The sequence below is a fragment of the Pleurodeles waltl genome, chromosome 10 (genome assembly GCF_031143425.1).
Source record: "Pleurodeles waltl isolate 20211129_DDA chromosome 10, aPleWal1.hap1.20221129, whole genome shotgun sequence".
Classification (NCBI taxonomy): domain Eukaryota; kingdom Metazoa; phylum Chordata; class Amphibia; order Caudata; family Salamandridae; genus Pleurodeles; species Pleurodeles waltl.
Genome location: NC_090449.1, coordinates 924,434,726 through 924,456,012, shown reverse-complemented (window position 1 = coordinate 924,456,012; position 21,287 = coordinate 924,434,726). Strand labels below are relative to the sequence as shown.

Sequence of the window (21,287 nt, the reverse complement as noted above, 5' to 3'; positions counted from 1 at the left end):
ACTGACCCCTGTCCTCTCTCCCTAGCATGAGGCGCTACTGGCATCCTCCTGCAGGACATCCTAACACTTCCATCTACCAGGGTCAGCTCCCCTGACTCTCTTTCTGTTCACTATTCGAACCCACGTAACTACCCCCGTTCATCTCCTCTGGTCCTCTCCCTGCATCCCGTCCTAACTGTACCTACCCTGGTTCAGTATCCGCGGTCCACTCCCTACTTACTCAGCATCCTCCTAACCCATGTAGCTACCGTGGTTAGGCTCCCCTGTCTTCTTGAAAAACACTTACATCTACCTCGGTTCAAGTCGTGCCAGCGCCTTTGGCTCTCTCTACTACGAGAAGAGGTGCTGTCGCCCCCATGCAGGATATCCAAACCCCTGCACCTAACCCGGGTCAGAGCTCTTGCTCCTTTCCCGACCTCTTGAGTTGCGCCCTCAATTGGAGAACAGGGCATGTCACCTCCTCAGATACACCCCTTCAGCTTGTGCAGCTTCTGTGGTCCAGTCTCCATTTTAAGAGGAGCTGCTGCCATCCTAACCCCTGCACCAACCCAGGTCAGACCCTCAGGTCCTCTCACCGCTCCTTAATGAGCACCGCTCACCCTAGGAGCGTATGGCATGCACTCCCTACAACTACTTCCGCTCAGCTTGTGCCAACTCCGCTCCATACTCCTGGAGGATATGTTGTCTTGTTCAGGCATGGCACCGAAACCCCTGTACATAACCTAGTCATAGCAGCAACTCGGCTGCGCTCTGTACCATGTGAGGCGCTGCCCCCTTCTTGCAGCAGGACGTCCATCGACTGTAGTGCTGGCCAGATCCTGGGGTGTTGACACCACCCAGGGAGCAGCCGCCCCATCTCCCGCTCAGAGGGTACTGTCCGCAGGGCCCGTTCTTCCTCCTTTCTTGTATTTCGGACAAGCCCGCCTGCCCCAATACTCATCGGCCTCCTGCTCTTCGGATTACAAAAAGCGACAAAAAAGTTACTTTTCTGACATTTCTATTAATCGGATACAATACTTTTCTGTTATTTTATGGCAGATGGTGGCTCATTACAGCGGAATTATGTGGTAAACGATGGTGCTAATTATTCTGTACTATATTCGCCACTTCGTCTCTTTCTGTCGTCTGTCAAGGAATGTATGACGTGTGACTTTCTTGTCAGAAGCCGTCGCATTGTATCTTAATATCATAAAGATGAGAACTGTGGTCCTGCTCTGCCAAGTGATGATGGCACCGAGTGTCCGGCCTGTCTGCAATAATAGAGCCTACCGTGGCATTGTGAGACCTGTCCCCTTCTGCACCTTTCCAGGTGCCACATTTGGGGGCCACGCAACCAGGGGACAAAGGGATTGTCTTGCCTTCAGTAAATATGGAGTCACCTGGGGCATGCAGCCAATGGGTCACAAAAACGTACCTGGCCTTATGGGACCAGGTGCCCCCAGTGCCACGGAGCCAGACACCACAGAGACTGTGATAGCCTTATGAGACCAGGAGCCACCAGGGCCACAGAGTCAGAAACCACGGAGACTGCGACAGCCTTATGAGACCAGCAACCACCAGGGCCACGGAGACTGCGATTGCCTTGTGAGAACAGGAGCCCCCAGGGCCACAGAGCCGGACACCACGGAGACTGCGAGTGCCTTATGAGAACAGGAGCACCAAGGGCCACAGAGCCGGACACCACGGAGACTGCGGTTGCCTTATGAGAACAGGAGCCCCCAGGGCCACAGAGCCGGACACCACGGAGACTGCGGTTGCCTTATGAGAACAGGAGCACCAAGGGCCACAGAGCCGGACACCACGGAGACTGCGAGTGCCTTATGAGAACAGGAGCACCAAGGGCCACAGAGCCGGACACCACAGAGACTGGGTAAGCCTGATGAGACCAGATGCCACCAGGGCCATAGAGCCAGACACCACAGAGACTGCGTAAGCCGTATGGGATCAGACAGGAGCTGTCCAAGGGCACGCAGCCAGGGGTCACAGATATTTAGTGTGTTTGTGAGAGCAGTGCCACACAGTCATACACCACAGAGACTGCGATGGCATTGTGAGTGGATCAGCTGTCAGTTGGCCCGCACCTAGGGCCCAAATATACTTCCCATGGCTTGGTTAAATTAGTATCACATAGCCAGGCACCACGGAGACATATTGCCTCGTGAGAGAAGGAGTTGTCGGAGGGTGGGGGGCACGCTGATGCTTGTCGCGGCTACTTCTATGGCCTTGAGAGACCAGGGTCACATAGCTAGACACCACAGACTGCCATGTCGTGAAACCAGGAACAACAGGGTCACACAGCCAGACACCATAGAGACTCCGATGGCCTTGTGAGAACAGGAGTTGCCCGAGTGCAAGCAGTAAGGTGCCACAGATACCTCTATGCCCTTTCGAGAGAAGGGCCACAGAGCCTGAAACCACAGAGACTGCGATGACCTTGTGAGAGCATGAGTCTTATGAGACCAGGTGCCACCTGAGAGAACTCAGTCAGGGGACACGGAGGTTGGAATGGCTTTCTGGGGTCACGATCTATGTGGCGCACACAGAATAGTGGCATGTACTCTCCCTGTGCCGGCAGGGCCTGAGGTAACCTTGTAGTCTAGGAGCCACCTAAGGGCACAGATGCAATGCGTTTACAAAGTCTGACATCAAATGCCGCTCGCAACCCGCATTATGGAGATTTACAGCTATAATACTGTTCTTTCGTGGCACTGTATGAAGATCTTGCTATGGTATTTTCCGCAACAGGCATTGTAGCACTTTTATCTCAGAAGACAATTTGGTACTTTGGCCCCTGAAATGTGCCTCCTCATCATGCGCTGTGGCGCGCACAATTACCACTGTCTCCCCGCGGCCATCAAGCTCGTGCGTCACGTCGTTTCCGCTGAGTGAACACTTACGACGTTTTCCTGTAAGTTTTATAATAAACGAGGCCCTAGGACAGTGGGCGCGGAGCTTGGACTGACTTTTGGCCCGTCTGTCCACGGGTCTCGCTAGGACTTTGTGTATTGCGCTGTGGTGCTGCCTGTAGGGGTGCGCTGGAAAGAGGAGCCGGGGGAGGGAGGGCTGCTGAGATCGGAAACCTGTCCTGTAACGGGATCGGTGTGGTGGGCTAGGTACGCGTAGGGCCACTCGAATTACGTGTTTCTGCGGGCGCGGCAATTTTCGCGTAATTATGAATTTGCCCGCAACTGCCTCACAATCCATTCTCTGCCGCATAATCTGCAGTTTTTAACAAAAAATGTTTTTAGCACAAACGAATTAAAAGTTACAAAAATATGGCCACTAGAGTCCTTGCACGCTGGAAGGATTTTTCGCAAAGGTTAACCGGTCATCTTTGAGTTGCTAATTGCTGGATTCGTGTGTTAAAGTGGTGCTAATTAAGGTGTTTTCTTTTCTCGCACAATGTTATCATGTGTAAAAATAACAAAATAATGAGGTAAAACTGTGACAACTTGTGCTGCATTATGCCTCATAATTTGCCTCTTCTTGCCTCATAATTCAGTCAGCCCTGCTGCATAACTTAATAATGAGAGAAGAGGGGACACGTGTTATCTCATTCCTGCAATTCACTGACGAGGCCTACTAGGGGATACCTGTCTGAAGTTGTCGCCCCTAAAGGTGGCCTATCCCAGCAGTTAGACATGATTTGCATTAGAATGGTCCCTGCCTGGAGTGGCACAGTGGCCAACAGTGACACAGCGATAATGTGGTGCGACCTTTGCACGAATTCAATCCATGGCCTTTGTGCTTCAGCATTTGGGTGCTGCCACCTGTCCTGGGGGCAGCAGCGAGTGCACTGTGGGACTGAATGCTCCAAGAACAAGACGTGTTGACATGGGAGAGGAGAGAACGGGCGCATAGAAGACGGTGGAACGCCGTTGGCACTGTCGCTGCACCCAGAGGCTGCAGCATTAGCGACGTCCTCTTGGTAGTAGTGTGACCTTACAGGGCTGAACTGTAGCTATAGAATGGGGTGCTGCCGTGGCACGGTGAAGTGAGGGAGTGGGCATGGGTGTTGGGGCTCTCCCGAGGCCTGCTGGATGAGAGGGCAGGGTCGGAGCGCTGAGAACCCTGGTCTCTTGTTGCACACACGCTGGTACTGTTGCCCCCACAAGGAGTGGTCGCGGTGAGGGCTCTGTTGCCGACCTCGTATTTTGCAACGGATGCCTACATCTTTTTATATCGGCATCAGCTGATTGGAAGGAAACCGGTAAGGTATGAGGATAGAGCGGCCGAGGCCCGCCGACCAGTCCTTTGGGTGAATATTAATGCGCCCAGACCTGTTGTGATGTAGTTTAGGGTGGAAGGTGGGGGTTTGCTGGGCTCCAACACCTGATCCCACACACACACACACTACCAACCAGGGTAAGGTGGGATCTCCACCCCCCACCCACATACCACTAACCTCCGGTTCTAGGTGTGGAGCTGTCATTTTTGCAACCACTGGATTGTGCTGAGCTACAGGGATAGGTTTCCCTGAGACATACATGCAGATCTCATGTGTGTATTTTACGTCAGGAATGGCGCTGCGCTCGTGCTCAGCTGAGAAGAAAACGGCCTGGGTAACATCTCCCAGGTAAGACTCATGATTCATTGGGTACCAACCGTAAATCGTCCTGGTCTTTCTGTGGATCTAGCTGTTTACTGTCCGTCCTGATCTCTACACGGGGATCTCATATTTCCTCAGAACTTGTAAACAACAGTGACAGAGAACACTTGCTGCACGGGGAGTAGGAACAGGGAGACAGCGGGGCAGGCAGACCCCCCACCCCCCCCCCCCCCATTTCTGCAGCACCTCCTTAGCGTCCGACTGACCTACAGGACAATCGGGCAGTGCCCGATGGGTTGTCTGACAGGCCAGTGTCCCTTTATGTATGTTTTTGGGCCTCTTTTATTTCTTGTTGGGCGGGTTTTACTGCTGATCTGATCTCCCAAATGCTACTAAACAAATATCCCGCAGAAAGCTCAAATGCACGCAGTCTCCCATAACTTGCAAAACACCTCTACAGGTGTCTGTACACAGTCAACATTGTGCTATTTACGCATGTGGGCCACTATCTACCTGCCTGATTCTGTAATGGGGCTAGTTTAATTTCGATGGTTGTGCCTGTTTTCTGCTCCAGTACGACCCTTGCTAACAGAGGGGGCGGAAGATACAGTCCTGGCGCCTTTTTTTTTGCCACCCAAGTGCTTTTCACGAATTTGTGCGTTACATGCTCCGGATATAGCGGAATATAAACCCGATTTATGTTTTAGAAATATATAACTGTCTAGAGGAGCAGTCGTTCCATCTGGCTTGCCATCTTCTTGTTCTGGCGTTTTGCTGCTTCTCGCTCTCTTCCCTACATTTCTAGGAGATTTCTCGTGCCACGCATAACAGGTACAAGTGTCTGCACACGCCCGGCTCACCTGTGCCGGGGCACCGCCCACGCCCCTGTCCTCACACGCGCTTCAGACGTGTGCCCTGACCCCCGTGGCCTTTACACGCTCACACTTCCCTGGCCCCGTTCACAAGGAGGCGAAAAAGAGTCAATCACTGCACTGAGACCAGAGGCAGAGGGTGCACCCGGCAATCAACACAGCAAACACCCAACGGAGGGGACGGGGAGCTGCAGGAAGGAGTCACTGGACTGTCGTGTAGCAATTAACTTCCTCTGTGTATTTATATATTTCAAACGAAAATAGTGAGAGATATAAATCTCAAACAAAAACAAGGCACCTGCTTTCTTACTAGGTTGCAGGTATTTGATGATACAGTGAGAGCAGTGCTCTGGTGCCCCTCTACGGCAATGCTTAATTTGTTTCAGTGGTTGCAGGTGGCGGACACCAGCACTCATTTTTGGGGACCTACTTTTCGTTATCAGACTTTCAACCTGATCTTGAGAGAGAAAGTCAGCAAAGGGAGAAATGAGAGAATAATAAGAAAGCTAAAAACCTGAGATAAAAAGAACCATCAAGAGTGAGATAAGAAGACAGGGGTGTAGGGTGGTGGGAGAAAGAGGCCGAGCTGTCTAGTGGGGTACACTCCTCCGGAAATGTGCAGAGCACTTCAGGGTCTATGGATGGGTGTGTGCCTCGATCTGCCGGGTTTACTGCATTACAAAAGGGGCATTAAATGGGCATGTTTTTTTCTAGATGGGTTGAGGTGATGTGTGTATGTGTGTGTGTGTGTTTTATTTTTTTTGTGGGGGTTGTGAAGTGGAATTGAAGTACTATCATGCAGCCTGGTATGAAGTCGATGTCGAGGTGCGGAAGATGTGGGGTTTTAATGGCTGCTTTTTGGAGATGACATCATCTGTCAGGTTTTGTGCAGATTCCATTGGAGGTAACATGGGGATGAGAGGTGGGCAATGGGGAGAGACGGAGGCGGGTGTTGATCTTCTGGGGTGGAGGTGAGGAGCTCCTCCCTGGAGAGGACCCAGTGTCTGAAGCATCTATAAATCAGTCAGCGCTGCACTTGTCTAGTTTTGACCTTTTAACGCCCGCCTGCATTCGTTTATTGGTACCTATTCGCCGCACCCCAGGCAGTAACAGTAAACATGACCACGAATCAACAACGAAGCACACTGGATATTTTGAAGCATCACATAAACAAACAGTGACACTGGGTGTCATAGGGTTAAACGTAATAATGAATGTAACGTTGAGGAATGGAGCTCGAATCGTGGCCAAGCGTCAGAAACGTGTGTTTTATTCCTGCCTTCAACAATTCACTAAACCACCCTGTGCCCCTCGCCAATTCATCGTATCTTCACATGCCACAGCTTGTAAACGTGTAGTATAGACGTGCAGAAATAGATGAACAATAAGTGTCCGGTGCTGTCCTATCACACATTGTCCAATCCACCAATCACTGGTCTGAGTAAAGACTAAGGAACGTTTTGTGTAGTTTATCTGCAAAGGGAGTGATGTCAGATGTCCTGAAATGAATAGGAGGAATACAAGCGAGGCTGGCATCTGCATCTGTGTGGTGTGGTTGTCGCCTCCCTGTAAGTCTGGGGACTGCTTTCGTGCTGTTTGTCGTCCTTTTGTGTTTTGAGACAACTGATTTCTGCGATGTGCACATCATGGGAAGCAACGAAGCGCTGAAAGCGAGCGATTTTATCATAAAGACGTCTTCTTAGCGCTTCCGAGCGCCACTGCTATTTCCAAGCGCATTTGTGATGGAGGACTAGACCGCTCTTACTAGGCTCGAACTACCGACTTTCAGATCACCGCATTTGTCAGCGGCGAAGGTTGAATGCACTGAACTCGCTCGCATGCTTAAACTTGCAAACGATTTATCTAAACTTTAAACACAGATGTGAAGTTGCTTTCAATTTTGCCAACGGAGGATAAGCACGTAGCCCAATCATGCAGAAACCCCTTCTCTAGTGTGAGAGCCATTAGAAAGTTGCCTCTTTGAGTCAAACGTTCCTTTCTGACATCTGCCGCGGTGTGTTAGTCACGTGACCGAATCAGCCAAGAAGAACTCCGTCTTTATGAACTCCGTAAACTGAGTGTTATTCCACTGCCTTTCCAACGCTTAGAAGGGACAGAAGCGCTACTCGCACGATGCTATGGGTTTGTAGACTGTGGCATTATTTGTACTTGGCCCGGTGTGAGGTGGGTTGTGGTGTTCACTATCACTACTTTCTGACCCATAAGGAAGCCCTTATCTGCCGCCTGTGCACGCGGGCACGAAAGTCCTGGGTTTTTTAATTACTCATTTGTGACTGTACGTCGGGGCCTTGTAGTGTGGACTCTTGATATGAACAGCGCAAAGGATGCTGGGAAGTGCCCGTCAGCCCGGCCCCTGGGCAGCAGCAGGAGGGACGCTGAGTGGCAGCAGAGGGCAGGCAGGGGGTGAGACGGGGCACAATGGATACAAACAGTACCTGGGGCTGCTGAGAGGCTTGGAAGACAGAGGCAGCAGTCAGGAGGGCGCTGGGGGCGAGAATGAGAGCGGGTCCGCACAGGGGCACTTTTTACCCCAAGTGAATGACAGTTTGTTGTGGAGGGCTCGATGCTTCCCTCTGCCAATCTAGACAGACAAGTGGGCGACACGGGGCTGAATTACTGCCACATGAAGAAAGCAGCCAGGGGGCGGGATTATAAGGGGATATGGCACGGACACTTTGGTGGTACCCTCTGTGAATGCCACTTTATTGTGTGGGGCTGGATGCTGCCCTCCAGCCCCTCCACGCAGTGGAGGCAGACAAAAAGGCAGAGGCATACAGACATGGAGATGAATGGGGGGGCGGTAATGAAAGCGGGTGCACACAACACACATTGTCAGTGCCCTCTGTGAGTACCAGCTTGTTGTCTGGGGCGGAATGCCACTCTCCTTTCGCTCCCGGTCTAGGCAGATAAGAGGATGATACGGGGGCAGTGGGGATAAGGCATGGAGGAAGTAGCGAGGACCCAGGAGGGCGCTGGGGGAGAGAATGAGAGAGGGTCTAGCCAGGGACACGATGACAGGTTCCTGAGTGAATGCCAGCGTGCGACTGGGAGGGCAGATAAGGGGGCAGAGACAGACGGAGCAGAGGACAGTGCCGGGCTCACACTATCTAGCAGAGGGCAGAGCGAGCAGAGCCCTTGGCTTGCGGTCTGGACTCCATCTCCCGCCAATCACCAAAGCCCAGACCACGAACTTTGAGTTGCACTAACACCAATGCCAGTAAACCCCGCACACATGGTCCGTGCCTGGTCTGTGCCCGACTGAGCGCTGCGAGCTCTGATGCCCCAGGAGCTAGGCGGGGTATCCGTGTAGCGCGAATGTGAACATTAAAAAAAAAATAATAATATATATATATATATATATATATATATATATATAAATATATATATATATATATTTTAAACGTATACGCACTGTTCTAAGTGTTTCTTAGGAGCCTGGGGCTTACGAGTCCAAAGTTGCTGAATAGCAAGGCTGCCTCATCTTGAATCAACCTTCCCTTTTTTCTTCCACCAGCCTTCAATGCTGATGTCTTTACTTCCCTCCCGCCATTCTTTCCTATCCATTTTCTTTAGCTGTTTTATTTTTTTTATCGCGTCTTTTCTTCCTCTAGTCTTTTCTCTCCTACTCTAGGTCGAAGAAAATCTGAGGATGAGAATGAATTGCCTTTTCTTAAAATGAGTGCCGGTACCCAAATTAGACAAGCCCCGGCACAAATTAAGCACTATTAGAGGAAGGCCCCTCCCTTGAGAGGATCACAAGACTCCAGCTCTCACAGTGGTGGGAGAGAACATTGGTCCTGAGGTATGCAGCCTCAGCTGCCTTAACTACTTTTATAAAACACCTCCTCTTCTGCCATGATTTGTATATTTTAGGCCACCTCCTTTCATCTTACGGTTGTCACTCCTTTCATGCAGCACCCACCTAAACTAACAGATTAAACACATTAGGTCCGGTCCTCCGACAGCCTCAGCGAATTCCCGGGTGGATGCCGAGCACACATGCACTGCGCGGATAAATCAACACAAGCCGGCTGCTTCTAACCACAGACTACTGACTACAGTCATTTAACCACCTGAACTCCTCCGACTCCTCCGATCCGTGTCTCTGGCACCCGCCAGCTTCTGTCAGTCTGTCCGTCTCTCCCTGTGTACTCCTTGTGCGGGGAGAGGGCAGCAGCACCGACTGCTGACGTGTTTGTGTATTACCGGGGGGAGGACGTTTATTACCAGCAACACACTGGCACAACGGCGCGCGGGGGACAAACACCACCAGCCAGGGACCACATATTAGCTTTCAGACCCACAGAACGTGGCGAGGTACACGTAAAACAATTAAACTCATAAGAAAGGCGATAGTGACGATGCTACTATCACGAAATGACAAGGTAATAAGGAAACCCACAATAAGAGCTCTTTCAAATTATCTGCGACAGTAAGTTGTCACACAAAGAAGCGAATAAGAAGCTTTTAGGGCTCAGAAAAAGCTCGCTGCCGACATCTGTTGTGACCAGCAGGTGACGAACTCCAGACCACTTCTTCCGGCGTCTCAGCCATTAATTCTTCCGACGTCGATGCAATGAGGACTATTACACTCGGTAACAGTAACATCTTACTTAGAGCGCTTAGAAACAGCGGATCTTCGGCACTAAAAAACTATATAAAAAAAACGTTTGCTATATTCACATATTTTATATGTTTTTCTCGGTGCAATAATAGTTAACGCAATTTTTTTTTTTTAACAAAAAAGTGTTCGAAAAACATTTTTGTGTATTCCTTATTTTGGTATCTATCTAATATTTTTTGCATATTTAAACACAATTGTTTTCCCTGATATCACCAGATATATTACCCCCAGCAGCTCTGGGAGCTCTCTTCTGAAATTGTTCGTCTTCCAAGACACATTCTGGAAGGCGTCTCGGGACCGATCTGGACTATTTCTTTTATTTTGTCTTTTCGTTTTCGAAATACGAGCAGTTCTCTTGGGATCACCGGCGCTCGCGCTTAAAACTCAGCCTCTCTCACGTGCAGAAACACAGGAGGCGGGAATAACTGAAAAGTACACCCAACCTTTCACAAAGCACTTATTTTCGAACAACCAATGCCTGATTAGCAGGTGACGCCAATGACAGCTCAACATTTTTTCTTCACCATGTGGTGATTTTCGTTCCCGCCAATCACCCCCGTTAAGCCACTACCTGCAGGTACAATGCGTTGGAGGGAGTGCTCCGGACGTGACCGAAGAGCACGCTTGGCGCCTTGAGCGGTGCTGGTTCGGCCGCGGGGTCACCGCTGCCTTTACAGGTGACGTTCTTGCTTCCTGGCACGATGAGGACACGTTTTCTGGGACCCAGCAGGAAATCCGAACCTCATCATTTTCAGTAGTTTCTTGCTGCTTTCTCGTCTTGTGATCGCGTTTTTGTTTTTTTATTTTGGCGGTTTTTATATATCGCGACCTCGACCCGAAGGTATTGGAGCACTTTATAAAAGCACAAGTTACGTTACACAAGGACACCTTCATTTTGGGTGGGCACGAGTGACTTGCCCAGAATCACAGGATGTTTAACCGGCGTCGAGTTGAACCTGGGTGCTCAGCTCCAAAGTCGGCAACTGGGGCCGTGCCGCCCTCCCCCCCCCCCCCGCCCTCTTTGCATAGCATCTTGCTTAACATTGGCATTTCGCGGTTTTGTCGACATTTTTTTCCATCTTTTCTTTTTATTTGAGTTTTCTTTCGTTTTTGGTCCAACCTCAGCCCCTGCACCAATACCAGAGTGAAAGCACTTTTCGGGCGCTTGCCTGCACGTGTGTGTTCCCGCCCTTATAGAGTTCAAGACTCTTCTCATGGGGATGGTTTTCCAATCTTTGCACGTGCCACCCACCCTCAAATACTCACAGTGCCAGAGCACCGGGCAAACGCTGCCCTTCTTAGAGTACAATTGATTTTGATGTGCTGTTGGTGCCCAGGCTTCCTTTTATTAACAGAGAAGCCCAAACCTCACAGGGCATCCTCACTATAAATTGGGGAAGAGAACGTTGGACCAGCCATAAAAATAACTGTTCACAAGACAAAAGGTACCTCAAGGCGCTAGAGTTTGGTTACAGCTGCCTGTTTTAGAGTTTATTATCCAAAACCAGCAGCAACACAGGGGAAGGGATCGCACTACTCGAGACGTTTCACTGTTGGTTTCCCAATGTGCACTTTTAGCGATAGAGACATCGGGGCTCTGAACATGCTGACTTGAATAAAGTACCCCGAAACCAGGTTATGATCACAGATGTATGACTCTCTGACTATTGATAGACTTAAAATGGTCAAGACAAAGGTTGCAAGAATTTTAAGCGCATAGTAAAATATATCTCTTAGAACAACATATCACTGCTTCCAAGGGCTGTCATTGTCAGGTGTTAAACTGTGTTCCGAAGGACATTCTAACTTGTCTTATGACCTGAAAGATACCGCAGCGACGATAGTTTAACTCGCTGAGACACATTGCCGACTAAAGCAACTTCTGGCCAGCCAGCACAATTCACGAGAAACTGAAGAAGCACAGTTATTCACCTACAGAACTTTTAGGGGAGCTGGGGAACCAGGATCGAGTCTCGGCGTCAGCTCAGCATCCGGTGATTCTGGGCAAATCACTTCATCTCTTCATGCCTAGCAAAAACAAACGTGTCCTTGTGCAACTTAACTGTTGCTCATTTAAAGCCCTCCAATAACTTCATGTCGAGTTCGCGCTATATAAAACTTAAAAAAAAAAAAAACGCTCTTCTCTAGCGTCCGCCTTAAAAAAAATGCATGCTGGCTCCCTTCTTGCAAGGCCGCCCCGCGGTGGCTTAACCGGCAGTAGGCCCTGTGTTCAGGAGGCAGAGGCAGACCCAGGCCAGCAGGTGGGGCTACTGCACCTGCGTGTCACGAGGAGGAGGGGCTCCCAGCCTCCACTCGTGTCTGGAGCCAAGAATCCAACGGGTGGTCTCATACAAGGCACCCAGTATCCCCGCAGACCCCCTCTTGTACTAATCATAGCACTGACCTTCGACGTGACCTTTGCCTGCAGATCACACGTGCTACGGCTATACCGAGTGTATTCGAGGACAAGGGCTGACTGGCCTCTGCTTGGGTCAGGCGGCTGGAAAAGGGGGCGCCGAGGATTTGAACCGTCGATAGCGGGAGTATTTCAGAAAGTGGACGAGAGGCGCCGGTAATTCATCCTCTGCCATACATGGGTGCACCCGCTTAGTGGCATCATTCATCTATTGGGACGCACATATACGTCACATATCCTTAAAGGATGCTGCAAAATGTCTGTAGGGATGCCTCTATCTCCATGAAGGCTTGAGTGATATCTTTGCCGGGATGGCCAAATGCCCACGAATGCCAGAGTAATATCTGTTCCGGAATGCCATATGCTCAAGAAGGCTGGAGTAATAACTCTGCCAGGATATTCATGTGCCCTATGAAGGCTGGAGTAATATCTGTTCCGGTGTGTCACAAGTTGGAGTATTCTTGTATATTGTTATTTTTATATACATTTAAACACCACTTTATACGTTTTTTATCCAACACAATATCAGCATAAAAGAAAAAGATGTAAAATACAAGCTCTAGAAAAATAGAAATGATAATATAACAAAATACAGTAAATATTAAAACGCCCTCCATTCGTTTTAAAGTGCTCACCACACTCCATCAATTTTTTTTCCCACAAAGGCAAAGTGCTTGCTTCTGGAAAACAATAAAGCGCATCGAGTCCTTCCTGTCCTCAAGGCTGGCCCATACGTTCTCCAAAGCTGAAGTGAGCGATGGGCTCCCACACTGACTTTCCCTCTCCTTACGGACACCACAACAGCCCAAGATAAAGAGTAGCACGGTGCAAGACTATGGTGGTCGGGGGTGGGGAGGGGCGGGGAGTGGTCATGTAGAGACTGACGGATGCAGGACATCCACCAAAAACAGCAGATTACACTTTTGACAGCCTCGCAGTTCCCTTGCTCTAAGTAGAGTGGAGACCATGGAGCCTCTGTTGGCTTTAGCGATAGAAACCTTTGACCAATGGCCATCCTCCATGGATCTGTCAATCAACTTATGTTAGAAAGTCTTTTGTATTAGGATCACCATTCTGACCTACATTTTGTTCTGTTCACAGGACTACCAGGTAAAGACTAGGGGTGGGCGTAATTCTCTCTAGCCTACTTACTCGTAATTACTCTTAATTATGCATAATTACATGACAAGTGTAGTCCTGCATTTCATGCTATTTTCTTTGTGCAAAATGCACCCCCGCATTCAATATGGACATGGGATTCATTTTGTGCTAAGAAAATAGCACTAAATGCTACAGGTCACAATCGCCAGCAGCCACTGGCTCTGTCTTAGTTCGTTGTTCATGGGCTCCTGTAGTAGGATTTTTGCCTCAAGTTGCTCTTAATTACTCAAGTTGGTGTAATCATGTAAATTCAGCAATTTCGCGTCACAAGAGTAATGCGTAATTAGTGAAAAAACTCTGATTACTCCGATGTAATTAAAACTTCACCCATGCCTAGTAAAGATTGGCAAATCCGAACAAAAAATATATAAACGACCCCCATACGCTCTTTGAAAACTGAGGGTGTCAGGGGCTACTGTTTTTAGGTTTCATCTGCACAGTAATTTCGCTACGCTTAGACAATCTTTTGTATTCAATATACATTTCATTAGGTTTTTGTTGTGGCTGCTTAAGTATGTTGGGCACAGTCTAGAATCTCTGCCATACAGATTCTTGGTGAGATGACTCGAGCTCGGAATCTGAGGAGAGATACTGGACGGTTAAAGGGATGGGAGCAGACGCTGCTGTCGGGTTGGCGGTTTCTCAATAAAGCTCTTATTACAACATTACTGTGTTTGAGCTTAACACTGGCAACGAGGTGACCACGAACCCAGAACCCACAGACTTTCTTACTCTGCTCTCCCTTTATTTCACCATCTCCTGTGGAAGTTGCTGCTCTTTTCCTACCTGTTCACCTGTTCAAGTGAAGGTACCAGCTATCCTGGTTACAGGTGTAGACTTCTCTGCATCGACGGCAGCGTGGGCATCTTCAGCGGCCTCCACTGAGTGGAAGTGAGGTATTTGATGTCCCCAAGCACACAGTTCAGGAACCATTTCCTTTCCGTTCTGGGACTTTTTTATTAGTTTTCTTTTTTTCTCTTTTCTTCCGATTTTGAGCCAGCTGCAGTTTTTAATACCGGCGCGTGGTGCTAGGCCCCCAACGGATCCTGCACGTTGAAGGCTGCACGCGCGTTTGAACGTAGCGTCGCTACAGGAGCCTAGCAACGCGGCCCTGGCAACAAGAAAGCTGCGTGGTGCGAGGCTCTCAACGTGAAGGCTGCACACACGTTTAAGTGTGGCATCACTACAGGAGCCTAGCAACGCGGCCCTGGCAACGGAGAAGCACTAAAGCGTACAAGAGGCCTAATAACGCGGCTCCAACAACGCAAGCCTGTGTTTGTGTGCGCAGCCATAGCAACGCTGCCTAGCAACGCGCTCGCGTTTCTTCAATCGTCCAAGCCAGATATTGTTGAGCACCAATTTAATTGGTCAATCATTGCGGACTCCGTACATTGCACAGTGATATCTATTTCTAATGAGACTTCCTTCTACATTGAAGTCTAACAAGACTTACAATTACAAGTTTTACTATTCTAGTTCTTCAACAAATCTTCATTACCTTATAGTATACACGTTATGGCTACCCCTACAATGTCTCCTCCTCCTCCCTTTCTATCAGATAAAGGTGACCCGATTCTTCCGTGGAAACGCTGGAAGAATATTTTTGATTCCTATCTAATAGCGATAGGGGGAGACAAGTTCTCTCCTGCCAGAAAGCAAGCAGTCTTGTTGCACAATTTAGGAATTGAAGGCAGGAATATCTACGATAGTCTTGAGACCTTGTCTATTGGCAGGGCAGAAGGCGAACCCAGAGACTGCTATGAAATGTCTGTGGCCATTTTAGGAGCCCACTTCGAATCCAAACTCAATGTTGTTCTCGAGAGACACAAGTTTTTTGCACGTTCACAAGGGAAGTCTGAAAGTGTGGGTAATTACGTTGCTGTTTTGCGCACGGTAGCACGCACTTGTGATTTTGGTGACATCACAGACTCCCTGATCCGCGACCAACTTGTCTGTTGTACTAACAACAAGAGAGTTCAGGAAAAATTACTAACGAAAAACCTTGACTTAAGAGAGGCCATTGCAATTGTTGAAGGGATGGAGAGCACCAACAGTTGGTTTATGGAGATGAATGACCATGGAGAGAACAATTTGTGCATGGTTCAAGCACCGCATCTTCAGAAGGATGTCTTGAGGGTTAGCAGTGACAGTAAAATCCCAGGAATTACCCAAGAGAAGAAGAAGGAGCCTAGACTTCAACGTTGTTTTCGCTGTGGCAATGCGGGGCACACTGCGAACAGTCCTAATTATTTCACACGAAATTCTCAGTGCAGGAGGTGTGGGAAAAAAGGGCACTATGCTAGAGTCTGCAATAGTGACAAGAGCAATATAGATGCTGTCACTGAGAATGTTAACAAGATGATCCTATGTATTGATTCAGATACCAATAACATTGAGAATGATGCTAGAATGGTAGATGTGGGACCTGTAGCCATGCCTGAGTGTGCTATTAAGCTTGATGGAAAAATTGTGACAGTGTTGGCTGTCTCAGGTTCTCCTTATACCATGGTGGGGGACAAGAATAACCGGGCAATTTTTGGGGAGGATTTCCATTCGTTAACAGAACCTGATATCAACCCTGTCAGTTATGGGGGATCCAAAATAGAAGTGATTGGGAATAAGACCATGCTCATTCAATTCCAAAGTAAGGCCACTGTGGGAAAGGTTTATGTAGCAAAACGAGGGAACTATCTACTAGGTTGGCGCCACCAACGTGAAATGGGGATTAAATTGGACCCTAATGCCAAGAGTCAGGTTATGGTAGTGAATGATAGTAACATGGATCTCAAAGTTCTGAAGGAGTTCCCTACTGTGTTCAGAGAAGAACTAGGGTGTCTGTCCAATTTTGAACACAGGATTATTCTGAAGAAGAATGCCGTTCCTTCTGTGCATAAAGTGAGGAGAGTTCCAAAATTAATTTTAGAACCCCTCAAGGTGGAGCTTAACAAGCTTTTGGATGCTGGTGTGATTGAGGAGATAGAGTCCTCTGAATGGTTGGCTCCCATTGTTCTAGCACCAAAGGACAATGGGAGACGAATTCGCATGTGTGTGGACCTCAGAGACCTTAATAAGCATATTTGGGTTGATCGACAACCCCTGCCCAATATTTCTGAGGAATTGTCAGGGCTGGGTGGTTCAAAAGTATTTAGTGTACTAGATTTGTCGTCAGCATACCATCAAGTTGTTTTACACCCAGATTCCAGACACCTCACGTCATTTGTGACACCGCTAGGGGCCTATCAATTTCTTAGAATGCCTTTCGGGTTGGCCTCCGCTGCCGACTGTTTCCAACGCATTATGAGGAAAGTTTTGGAAGGGGTCCTGGGAGTCCTATTCTTTCAAGACAACATTTTGGTTCATGGCAAAACTTTAGAGGAGCATGACAGAATCCTTAGAGAAGTATTGTGTAGGTTGGCTGGTTCTGGCCTCACTGTAAAGAAAGAAAAATGCAAGTTTAGAGTTTCTTCTGTAACTTATCTTGGTCATACTATTTCCAGCGAAGGGATTAAACCCAAGTTTGAGTTGGTTGATTCCATTGTCAACGTGCCTGAACCCAAAGACAAAGAGGGTGTGAGATCCTTTTAAGGGCTGGCAGAGTATTATTCTAAATTTGTTGCCAACTTTTCAACCGTGACCCAACCCTTGAGATCCCTCTTAAAGAAGGGAAACAAATTTGCCTGGACTAGTGACTGTGCAGCTGCTTTCACCTTTGTGAAGGACTGTATTGGGAGGATGCCCACCTTAGGCCATTTTGACACACACGCTAAAAACCTTTTTGTACACTGATGCCAGTGTAAAAGGACTGGGGGCGGTGCTAATCCAAAGAGTGAGTCAAGAAGAGAAAGTCATTGCCTTGGCTTCCCGTTCCCTGAAGGGGTTTGAATAACAGTATTCCGTTATTGAGAGGGAGGCTCTTGCGTGCTCATGGGCAGTCAAGCATTTCAGGTTCTATCTGTGGGGATTACCCTTTGTTGTGAGAACTGACCACAGACCCCTCGTCCAAATTTTCTCTTCAAAGAAAAGTGAAGGATTGACCCCCAGGATAAAGAGTTGGGTTGAAGGATTAATGGAGTATAATTTTTCTGTCGAGTATGTACCTGGGCCGAAGAATACAGTAGCAGATTTCTTGTCTAGGAGTTCAATTGATGGTTATGACGAGAGCGAGGATGAGAGTGTCATTAGCTGGGTGAAAGAGATGGCTATAAATGAAGACGAGTGGAAGTCTGCTGCTGATCAAGATTCCGACAGACATGAGCTTGCTGGTTTTATTGTAAGAGGGTGTCCGGAGTATAAGGACATTTCTGAATCTTTGAGGAGTTACTGGAATATTAGGGATGAACTGTCGTTAAGTGGGTGTGAAGTATTAAGGGGTACTAAATGTATACCTCCTGTTAGTTTGAGAAGTAAGATCATCAATTTGGCTCATGAGGGTCATTTGGGCAGGAACCTGACCAAATCAAGGTTGAGATTGATATCTCGGTGGCCAGGGTTGGATCGCAAAGTTGAAGCGGTGGTTAAATATTGTGTGACATGTGCACGTAATGACAAGAGTAAAGTAGTATCGAAACCTCCACTTTCCCCAGTTGCTGTGCCTGAGAGGCCCTGGGTGAAGATAGGTCTAGATTTTATGGGCCCTTTCCATCTTCTCCCTGCTAATGAACGGTACGTCGTACTCATGGTGGACTATGCTTCAAAGTGGGTAGTGACCAAGTGTGTTAACTCCATAGATAACAGGACGTTGATTGAGTTTTTGATGGAAGAATTCTCACAAGAGGGTGTACCCAGCCATCTGGTTACAGATAACGCGGTGCAGTTGACATCTGTGGAGATGAAGTCCTTCTTGGACTCTTTAGCTATTGTGCATTTGAGAACTGCCTTGTACTTACCCCAGGCCAATGGTCTTGCAGAGCGTATGAACAGGATGGTGAAGTACTGTGTTTAGGAAGCAGTTAAGACTCAGGTTTCTCTTCGGAATCTCCTGAGAGACCAATGGTGGGCATATCGTAGTACTCACAATAGTATTACAGGGATCGCCCCTTTTGAGTACATGAGGGGAAGGTTGGGCTGCACCAAGATGTTCCCAGCGTGGTTCAGAGATAAATTGGGATCATGTGTTCTGGTGCGGGAGAAACTTGACCAGGAGAAACTTGGTAAAGCATCCATGCGTAGGAGCATTTATCAACAAAGTACAAACTGCAGTATGATTCCAAATCTTGTGTGTCCGATGTTGCATGGAAGGTTGATGACTTGGTGTTGCTGAAAGACCCTAGTTACAAAACTGAAGGGAAGTCAAGTTTCAAAGGTCCTTTCCGTATTAAAGAGGTGAGAAAAAATGTGGTTGTACTGGACAATGGTGATGTGTGGAGTATGTCTAGAATTGTAAAATGGAACAACCCCAGGTTTGATTCCGATTACCTGGTTAACCGTGGAGCGAATCACATCACATGGGATGAGTCCAAGATAACACCATACAAGAAAACTCCTTTCAGACTCCGTTCTAAACCTTTGTGATGGAAGGACTATGTTTCTTGAAGTCTGATGCTTCCTTTTCTACATACTTCTGTGCAATATTATTTTCTGTTATGACTATGTTAATTTCTGTCATGTAGCGTATTGTCATATTGTTGCTTATTTGTCTTTTTAGCCACACACATATATATATATATATATATATATATATATATATATATATATATATATATATATATATATATATATATATATATATATATATTTTCTCTTTGTTGGGGGGGGGGGGGGTTCTCCTGTCCTCCTTATGTATTCCTTCTTTAGTGTAATAATGTGGAATAATGTGGCTGTGGCTGCTTAAGAATGTTGGGCACAGTCTAGAATCTCTGCCATACAGATTCTTGGTGAGATGACTCGAGTTCGGAATCTGAGGAGAGATACTGGACGGTTGAAGGGATGGGAGCAGACGTTGCTGTCGGGTTGGTGGTTTCTCAATAAAGCTCTTATTACAACATTACTGTGTTTGAGCTTAACAGTTTTGCCTGCACAGGGCTTACACTGTGCTCGGGAATCTTTTGTATTCAATATAAATCTTAAAAGGGGCTTACATCCCACCCTTGCTTTTCATTGGTTCCTGTGCTTGCCACTTACTTTTCCTCCGTTTTTATTGACTGTAGCATATTTCCTGCATTTACCAATATTTTTTTCCCTTATGTGCCTCTCTTACCAATATCCCGTAGTCCAAGTACTCATTCTAATCCACTTTTGTTTGAGGGGGGGAGGGAGGTGGCACTTTTTATTACGTTAAGGTTGCACAGTGTTTGTTTACCTTTATTTATTTTCCCTTTGCTGCACGCATTTAGTGTGTCCATTTACAGCATCTGGCTGCACGCATTTCAAGCATGCTCGTGGGCTGCATTTTTTAATCTGATCGGTCATAATTCTTGATAAAGGAGCCTGTCATGAACTGGAAGGTCAGCGCTGACCTCCCAATTCTGCCCACGCCCAGCATGACCACTTTGTATTCTCGCATGGCTTAGGGCAGCGCACTCCTTCGCTCCCCTTCCGTTGCCTGGTTGCTGAAGACTGTCGTTATCTAACAGCCTGGGCAGGCTCAGGTCATTCGCCACATTTCAGTGGGGAGAGGAAGGGCTCTTCTTGTTTACATTATTTATGCTGTTCGTCTGGACTGGGTCTCAGTGTACGTCACTTGTTGCCCCCTTGTATCAGTTCCCTTTTACTATGCCCTACATGCCCATTCATGTTGCCGGTGAGTTGAAACAATTTACTGACCCTTCTGGGGTACAAAGGGTTGTGTTGCTTGCAGTTTTGACCTGAACTGGGATATTGTGAATGCACATACTGCCTGTGTCAGTGGGTGTGGTAGAAGGCACTGGGGTGAACATTGGCCAGTGAGCCTGAAATCCTATGCCCCAATTAAAATATTTCTCCAGCTGCTGGCAGCCGGAGCAGAGCATTTTCGAGACTTCATATTTAAAATGCTGAGCTCAATTCTGATTTCTATGTGTGCATTCAGACTCCTAAGTAAGTGATAGCAGGTGAATGGAGCCTTTTTAAAAGTTGAATTATTTTAAACATTCTTGAATGTGTTCTTTGATGGGGTCCTCTTGCCACCTTTCTGGCTAAAATATGTTCTTGTCTTTAAATAAATACCATTTTATGATCTCTCTTGTTAAGGAAAATGTCCCAGTTTAATCTATTTCTGTCTTGTTGCACACTCAACGCAGGAGAACCCATTTGCTACTCCACGGAGGGAGGTTGGTTGCTTTCTGTTTCTTTTTTTCCCACTAACCCCACCCCTCTCATGTGGGTCATACCCCATTCATTTAAAAAGGTCTTCAGTTTGAGTAACTCAGCCAAGGCACATCCATTTTCATTGTATTGTGGTGCTAGCGGTCTTAATTTTAGGATAAGAAATGCAGAACCTGAACATTGTTATAAAACCTGCATCTGAGTTCAGTCACTTAAGTTGCCCCATGCATGGTGCGAGCTGCCCATCTATTCCCGTTTGAATCTCTCTGGAAAGCGAGTCGATTTCTATAGTATAAAAAGCAAAACTGCAAGTCCCAGAATATAACACACATAAACTGCTATACTACTCACACCATACATGGGGCTTCTTGGCACCTCTGGCAATGTAATTTCGATTGTATA

General features: G+C 47.6%; 1 long non-coding RNA gene across 1 annotated transcript in view; it reads left to right on the top strand.

Moving 5' to 3' along the window:
• The first annotated feature begins 4,448 nt into the window (after nt 1–4,448).
• Nucleotides 4,449–21,287, top strand: part of LOC138260840 (uncharacterized) — a 118,291-nt gene continuing 101,452 nt past the window's right edge. The window contains exon 1 of the long non-coding RNA XR_011199021.1: nt 4,449–4,576. This is a non-coding gene — a long non-coding RNA (uncharacterized lncRNA). The remainder of the gene's footprint in view (nt 4,577–21,287) is intronic.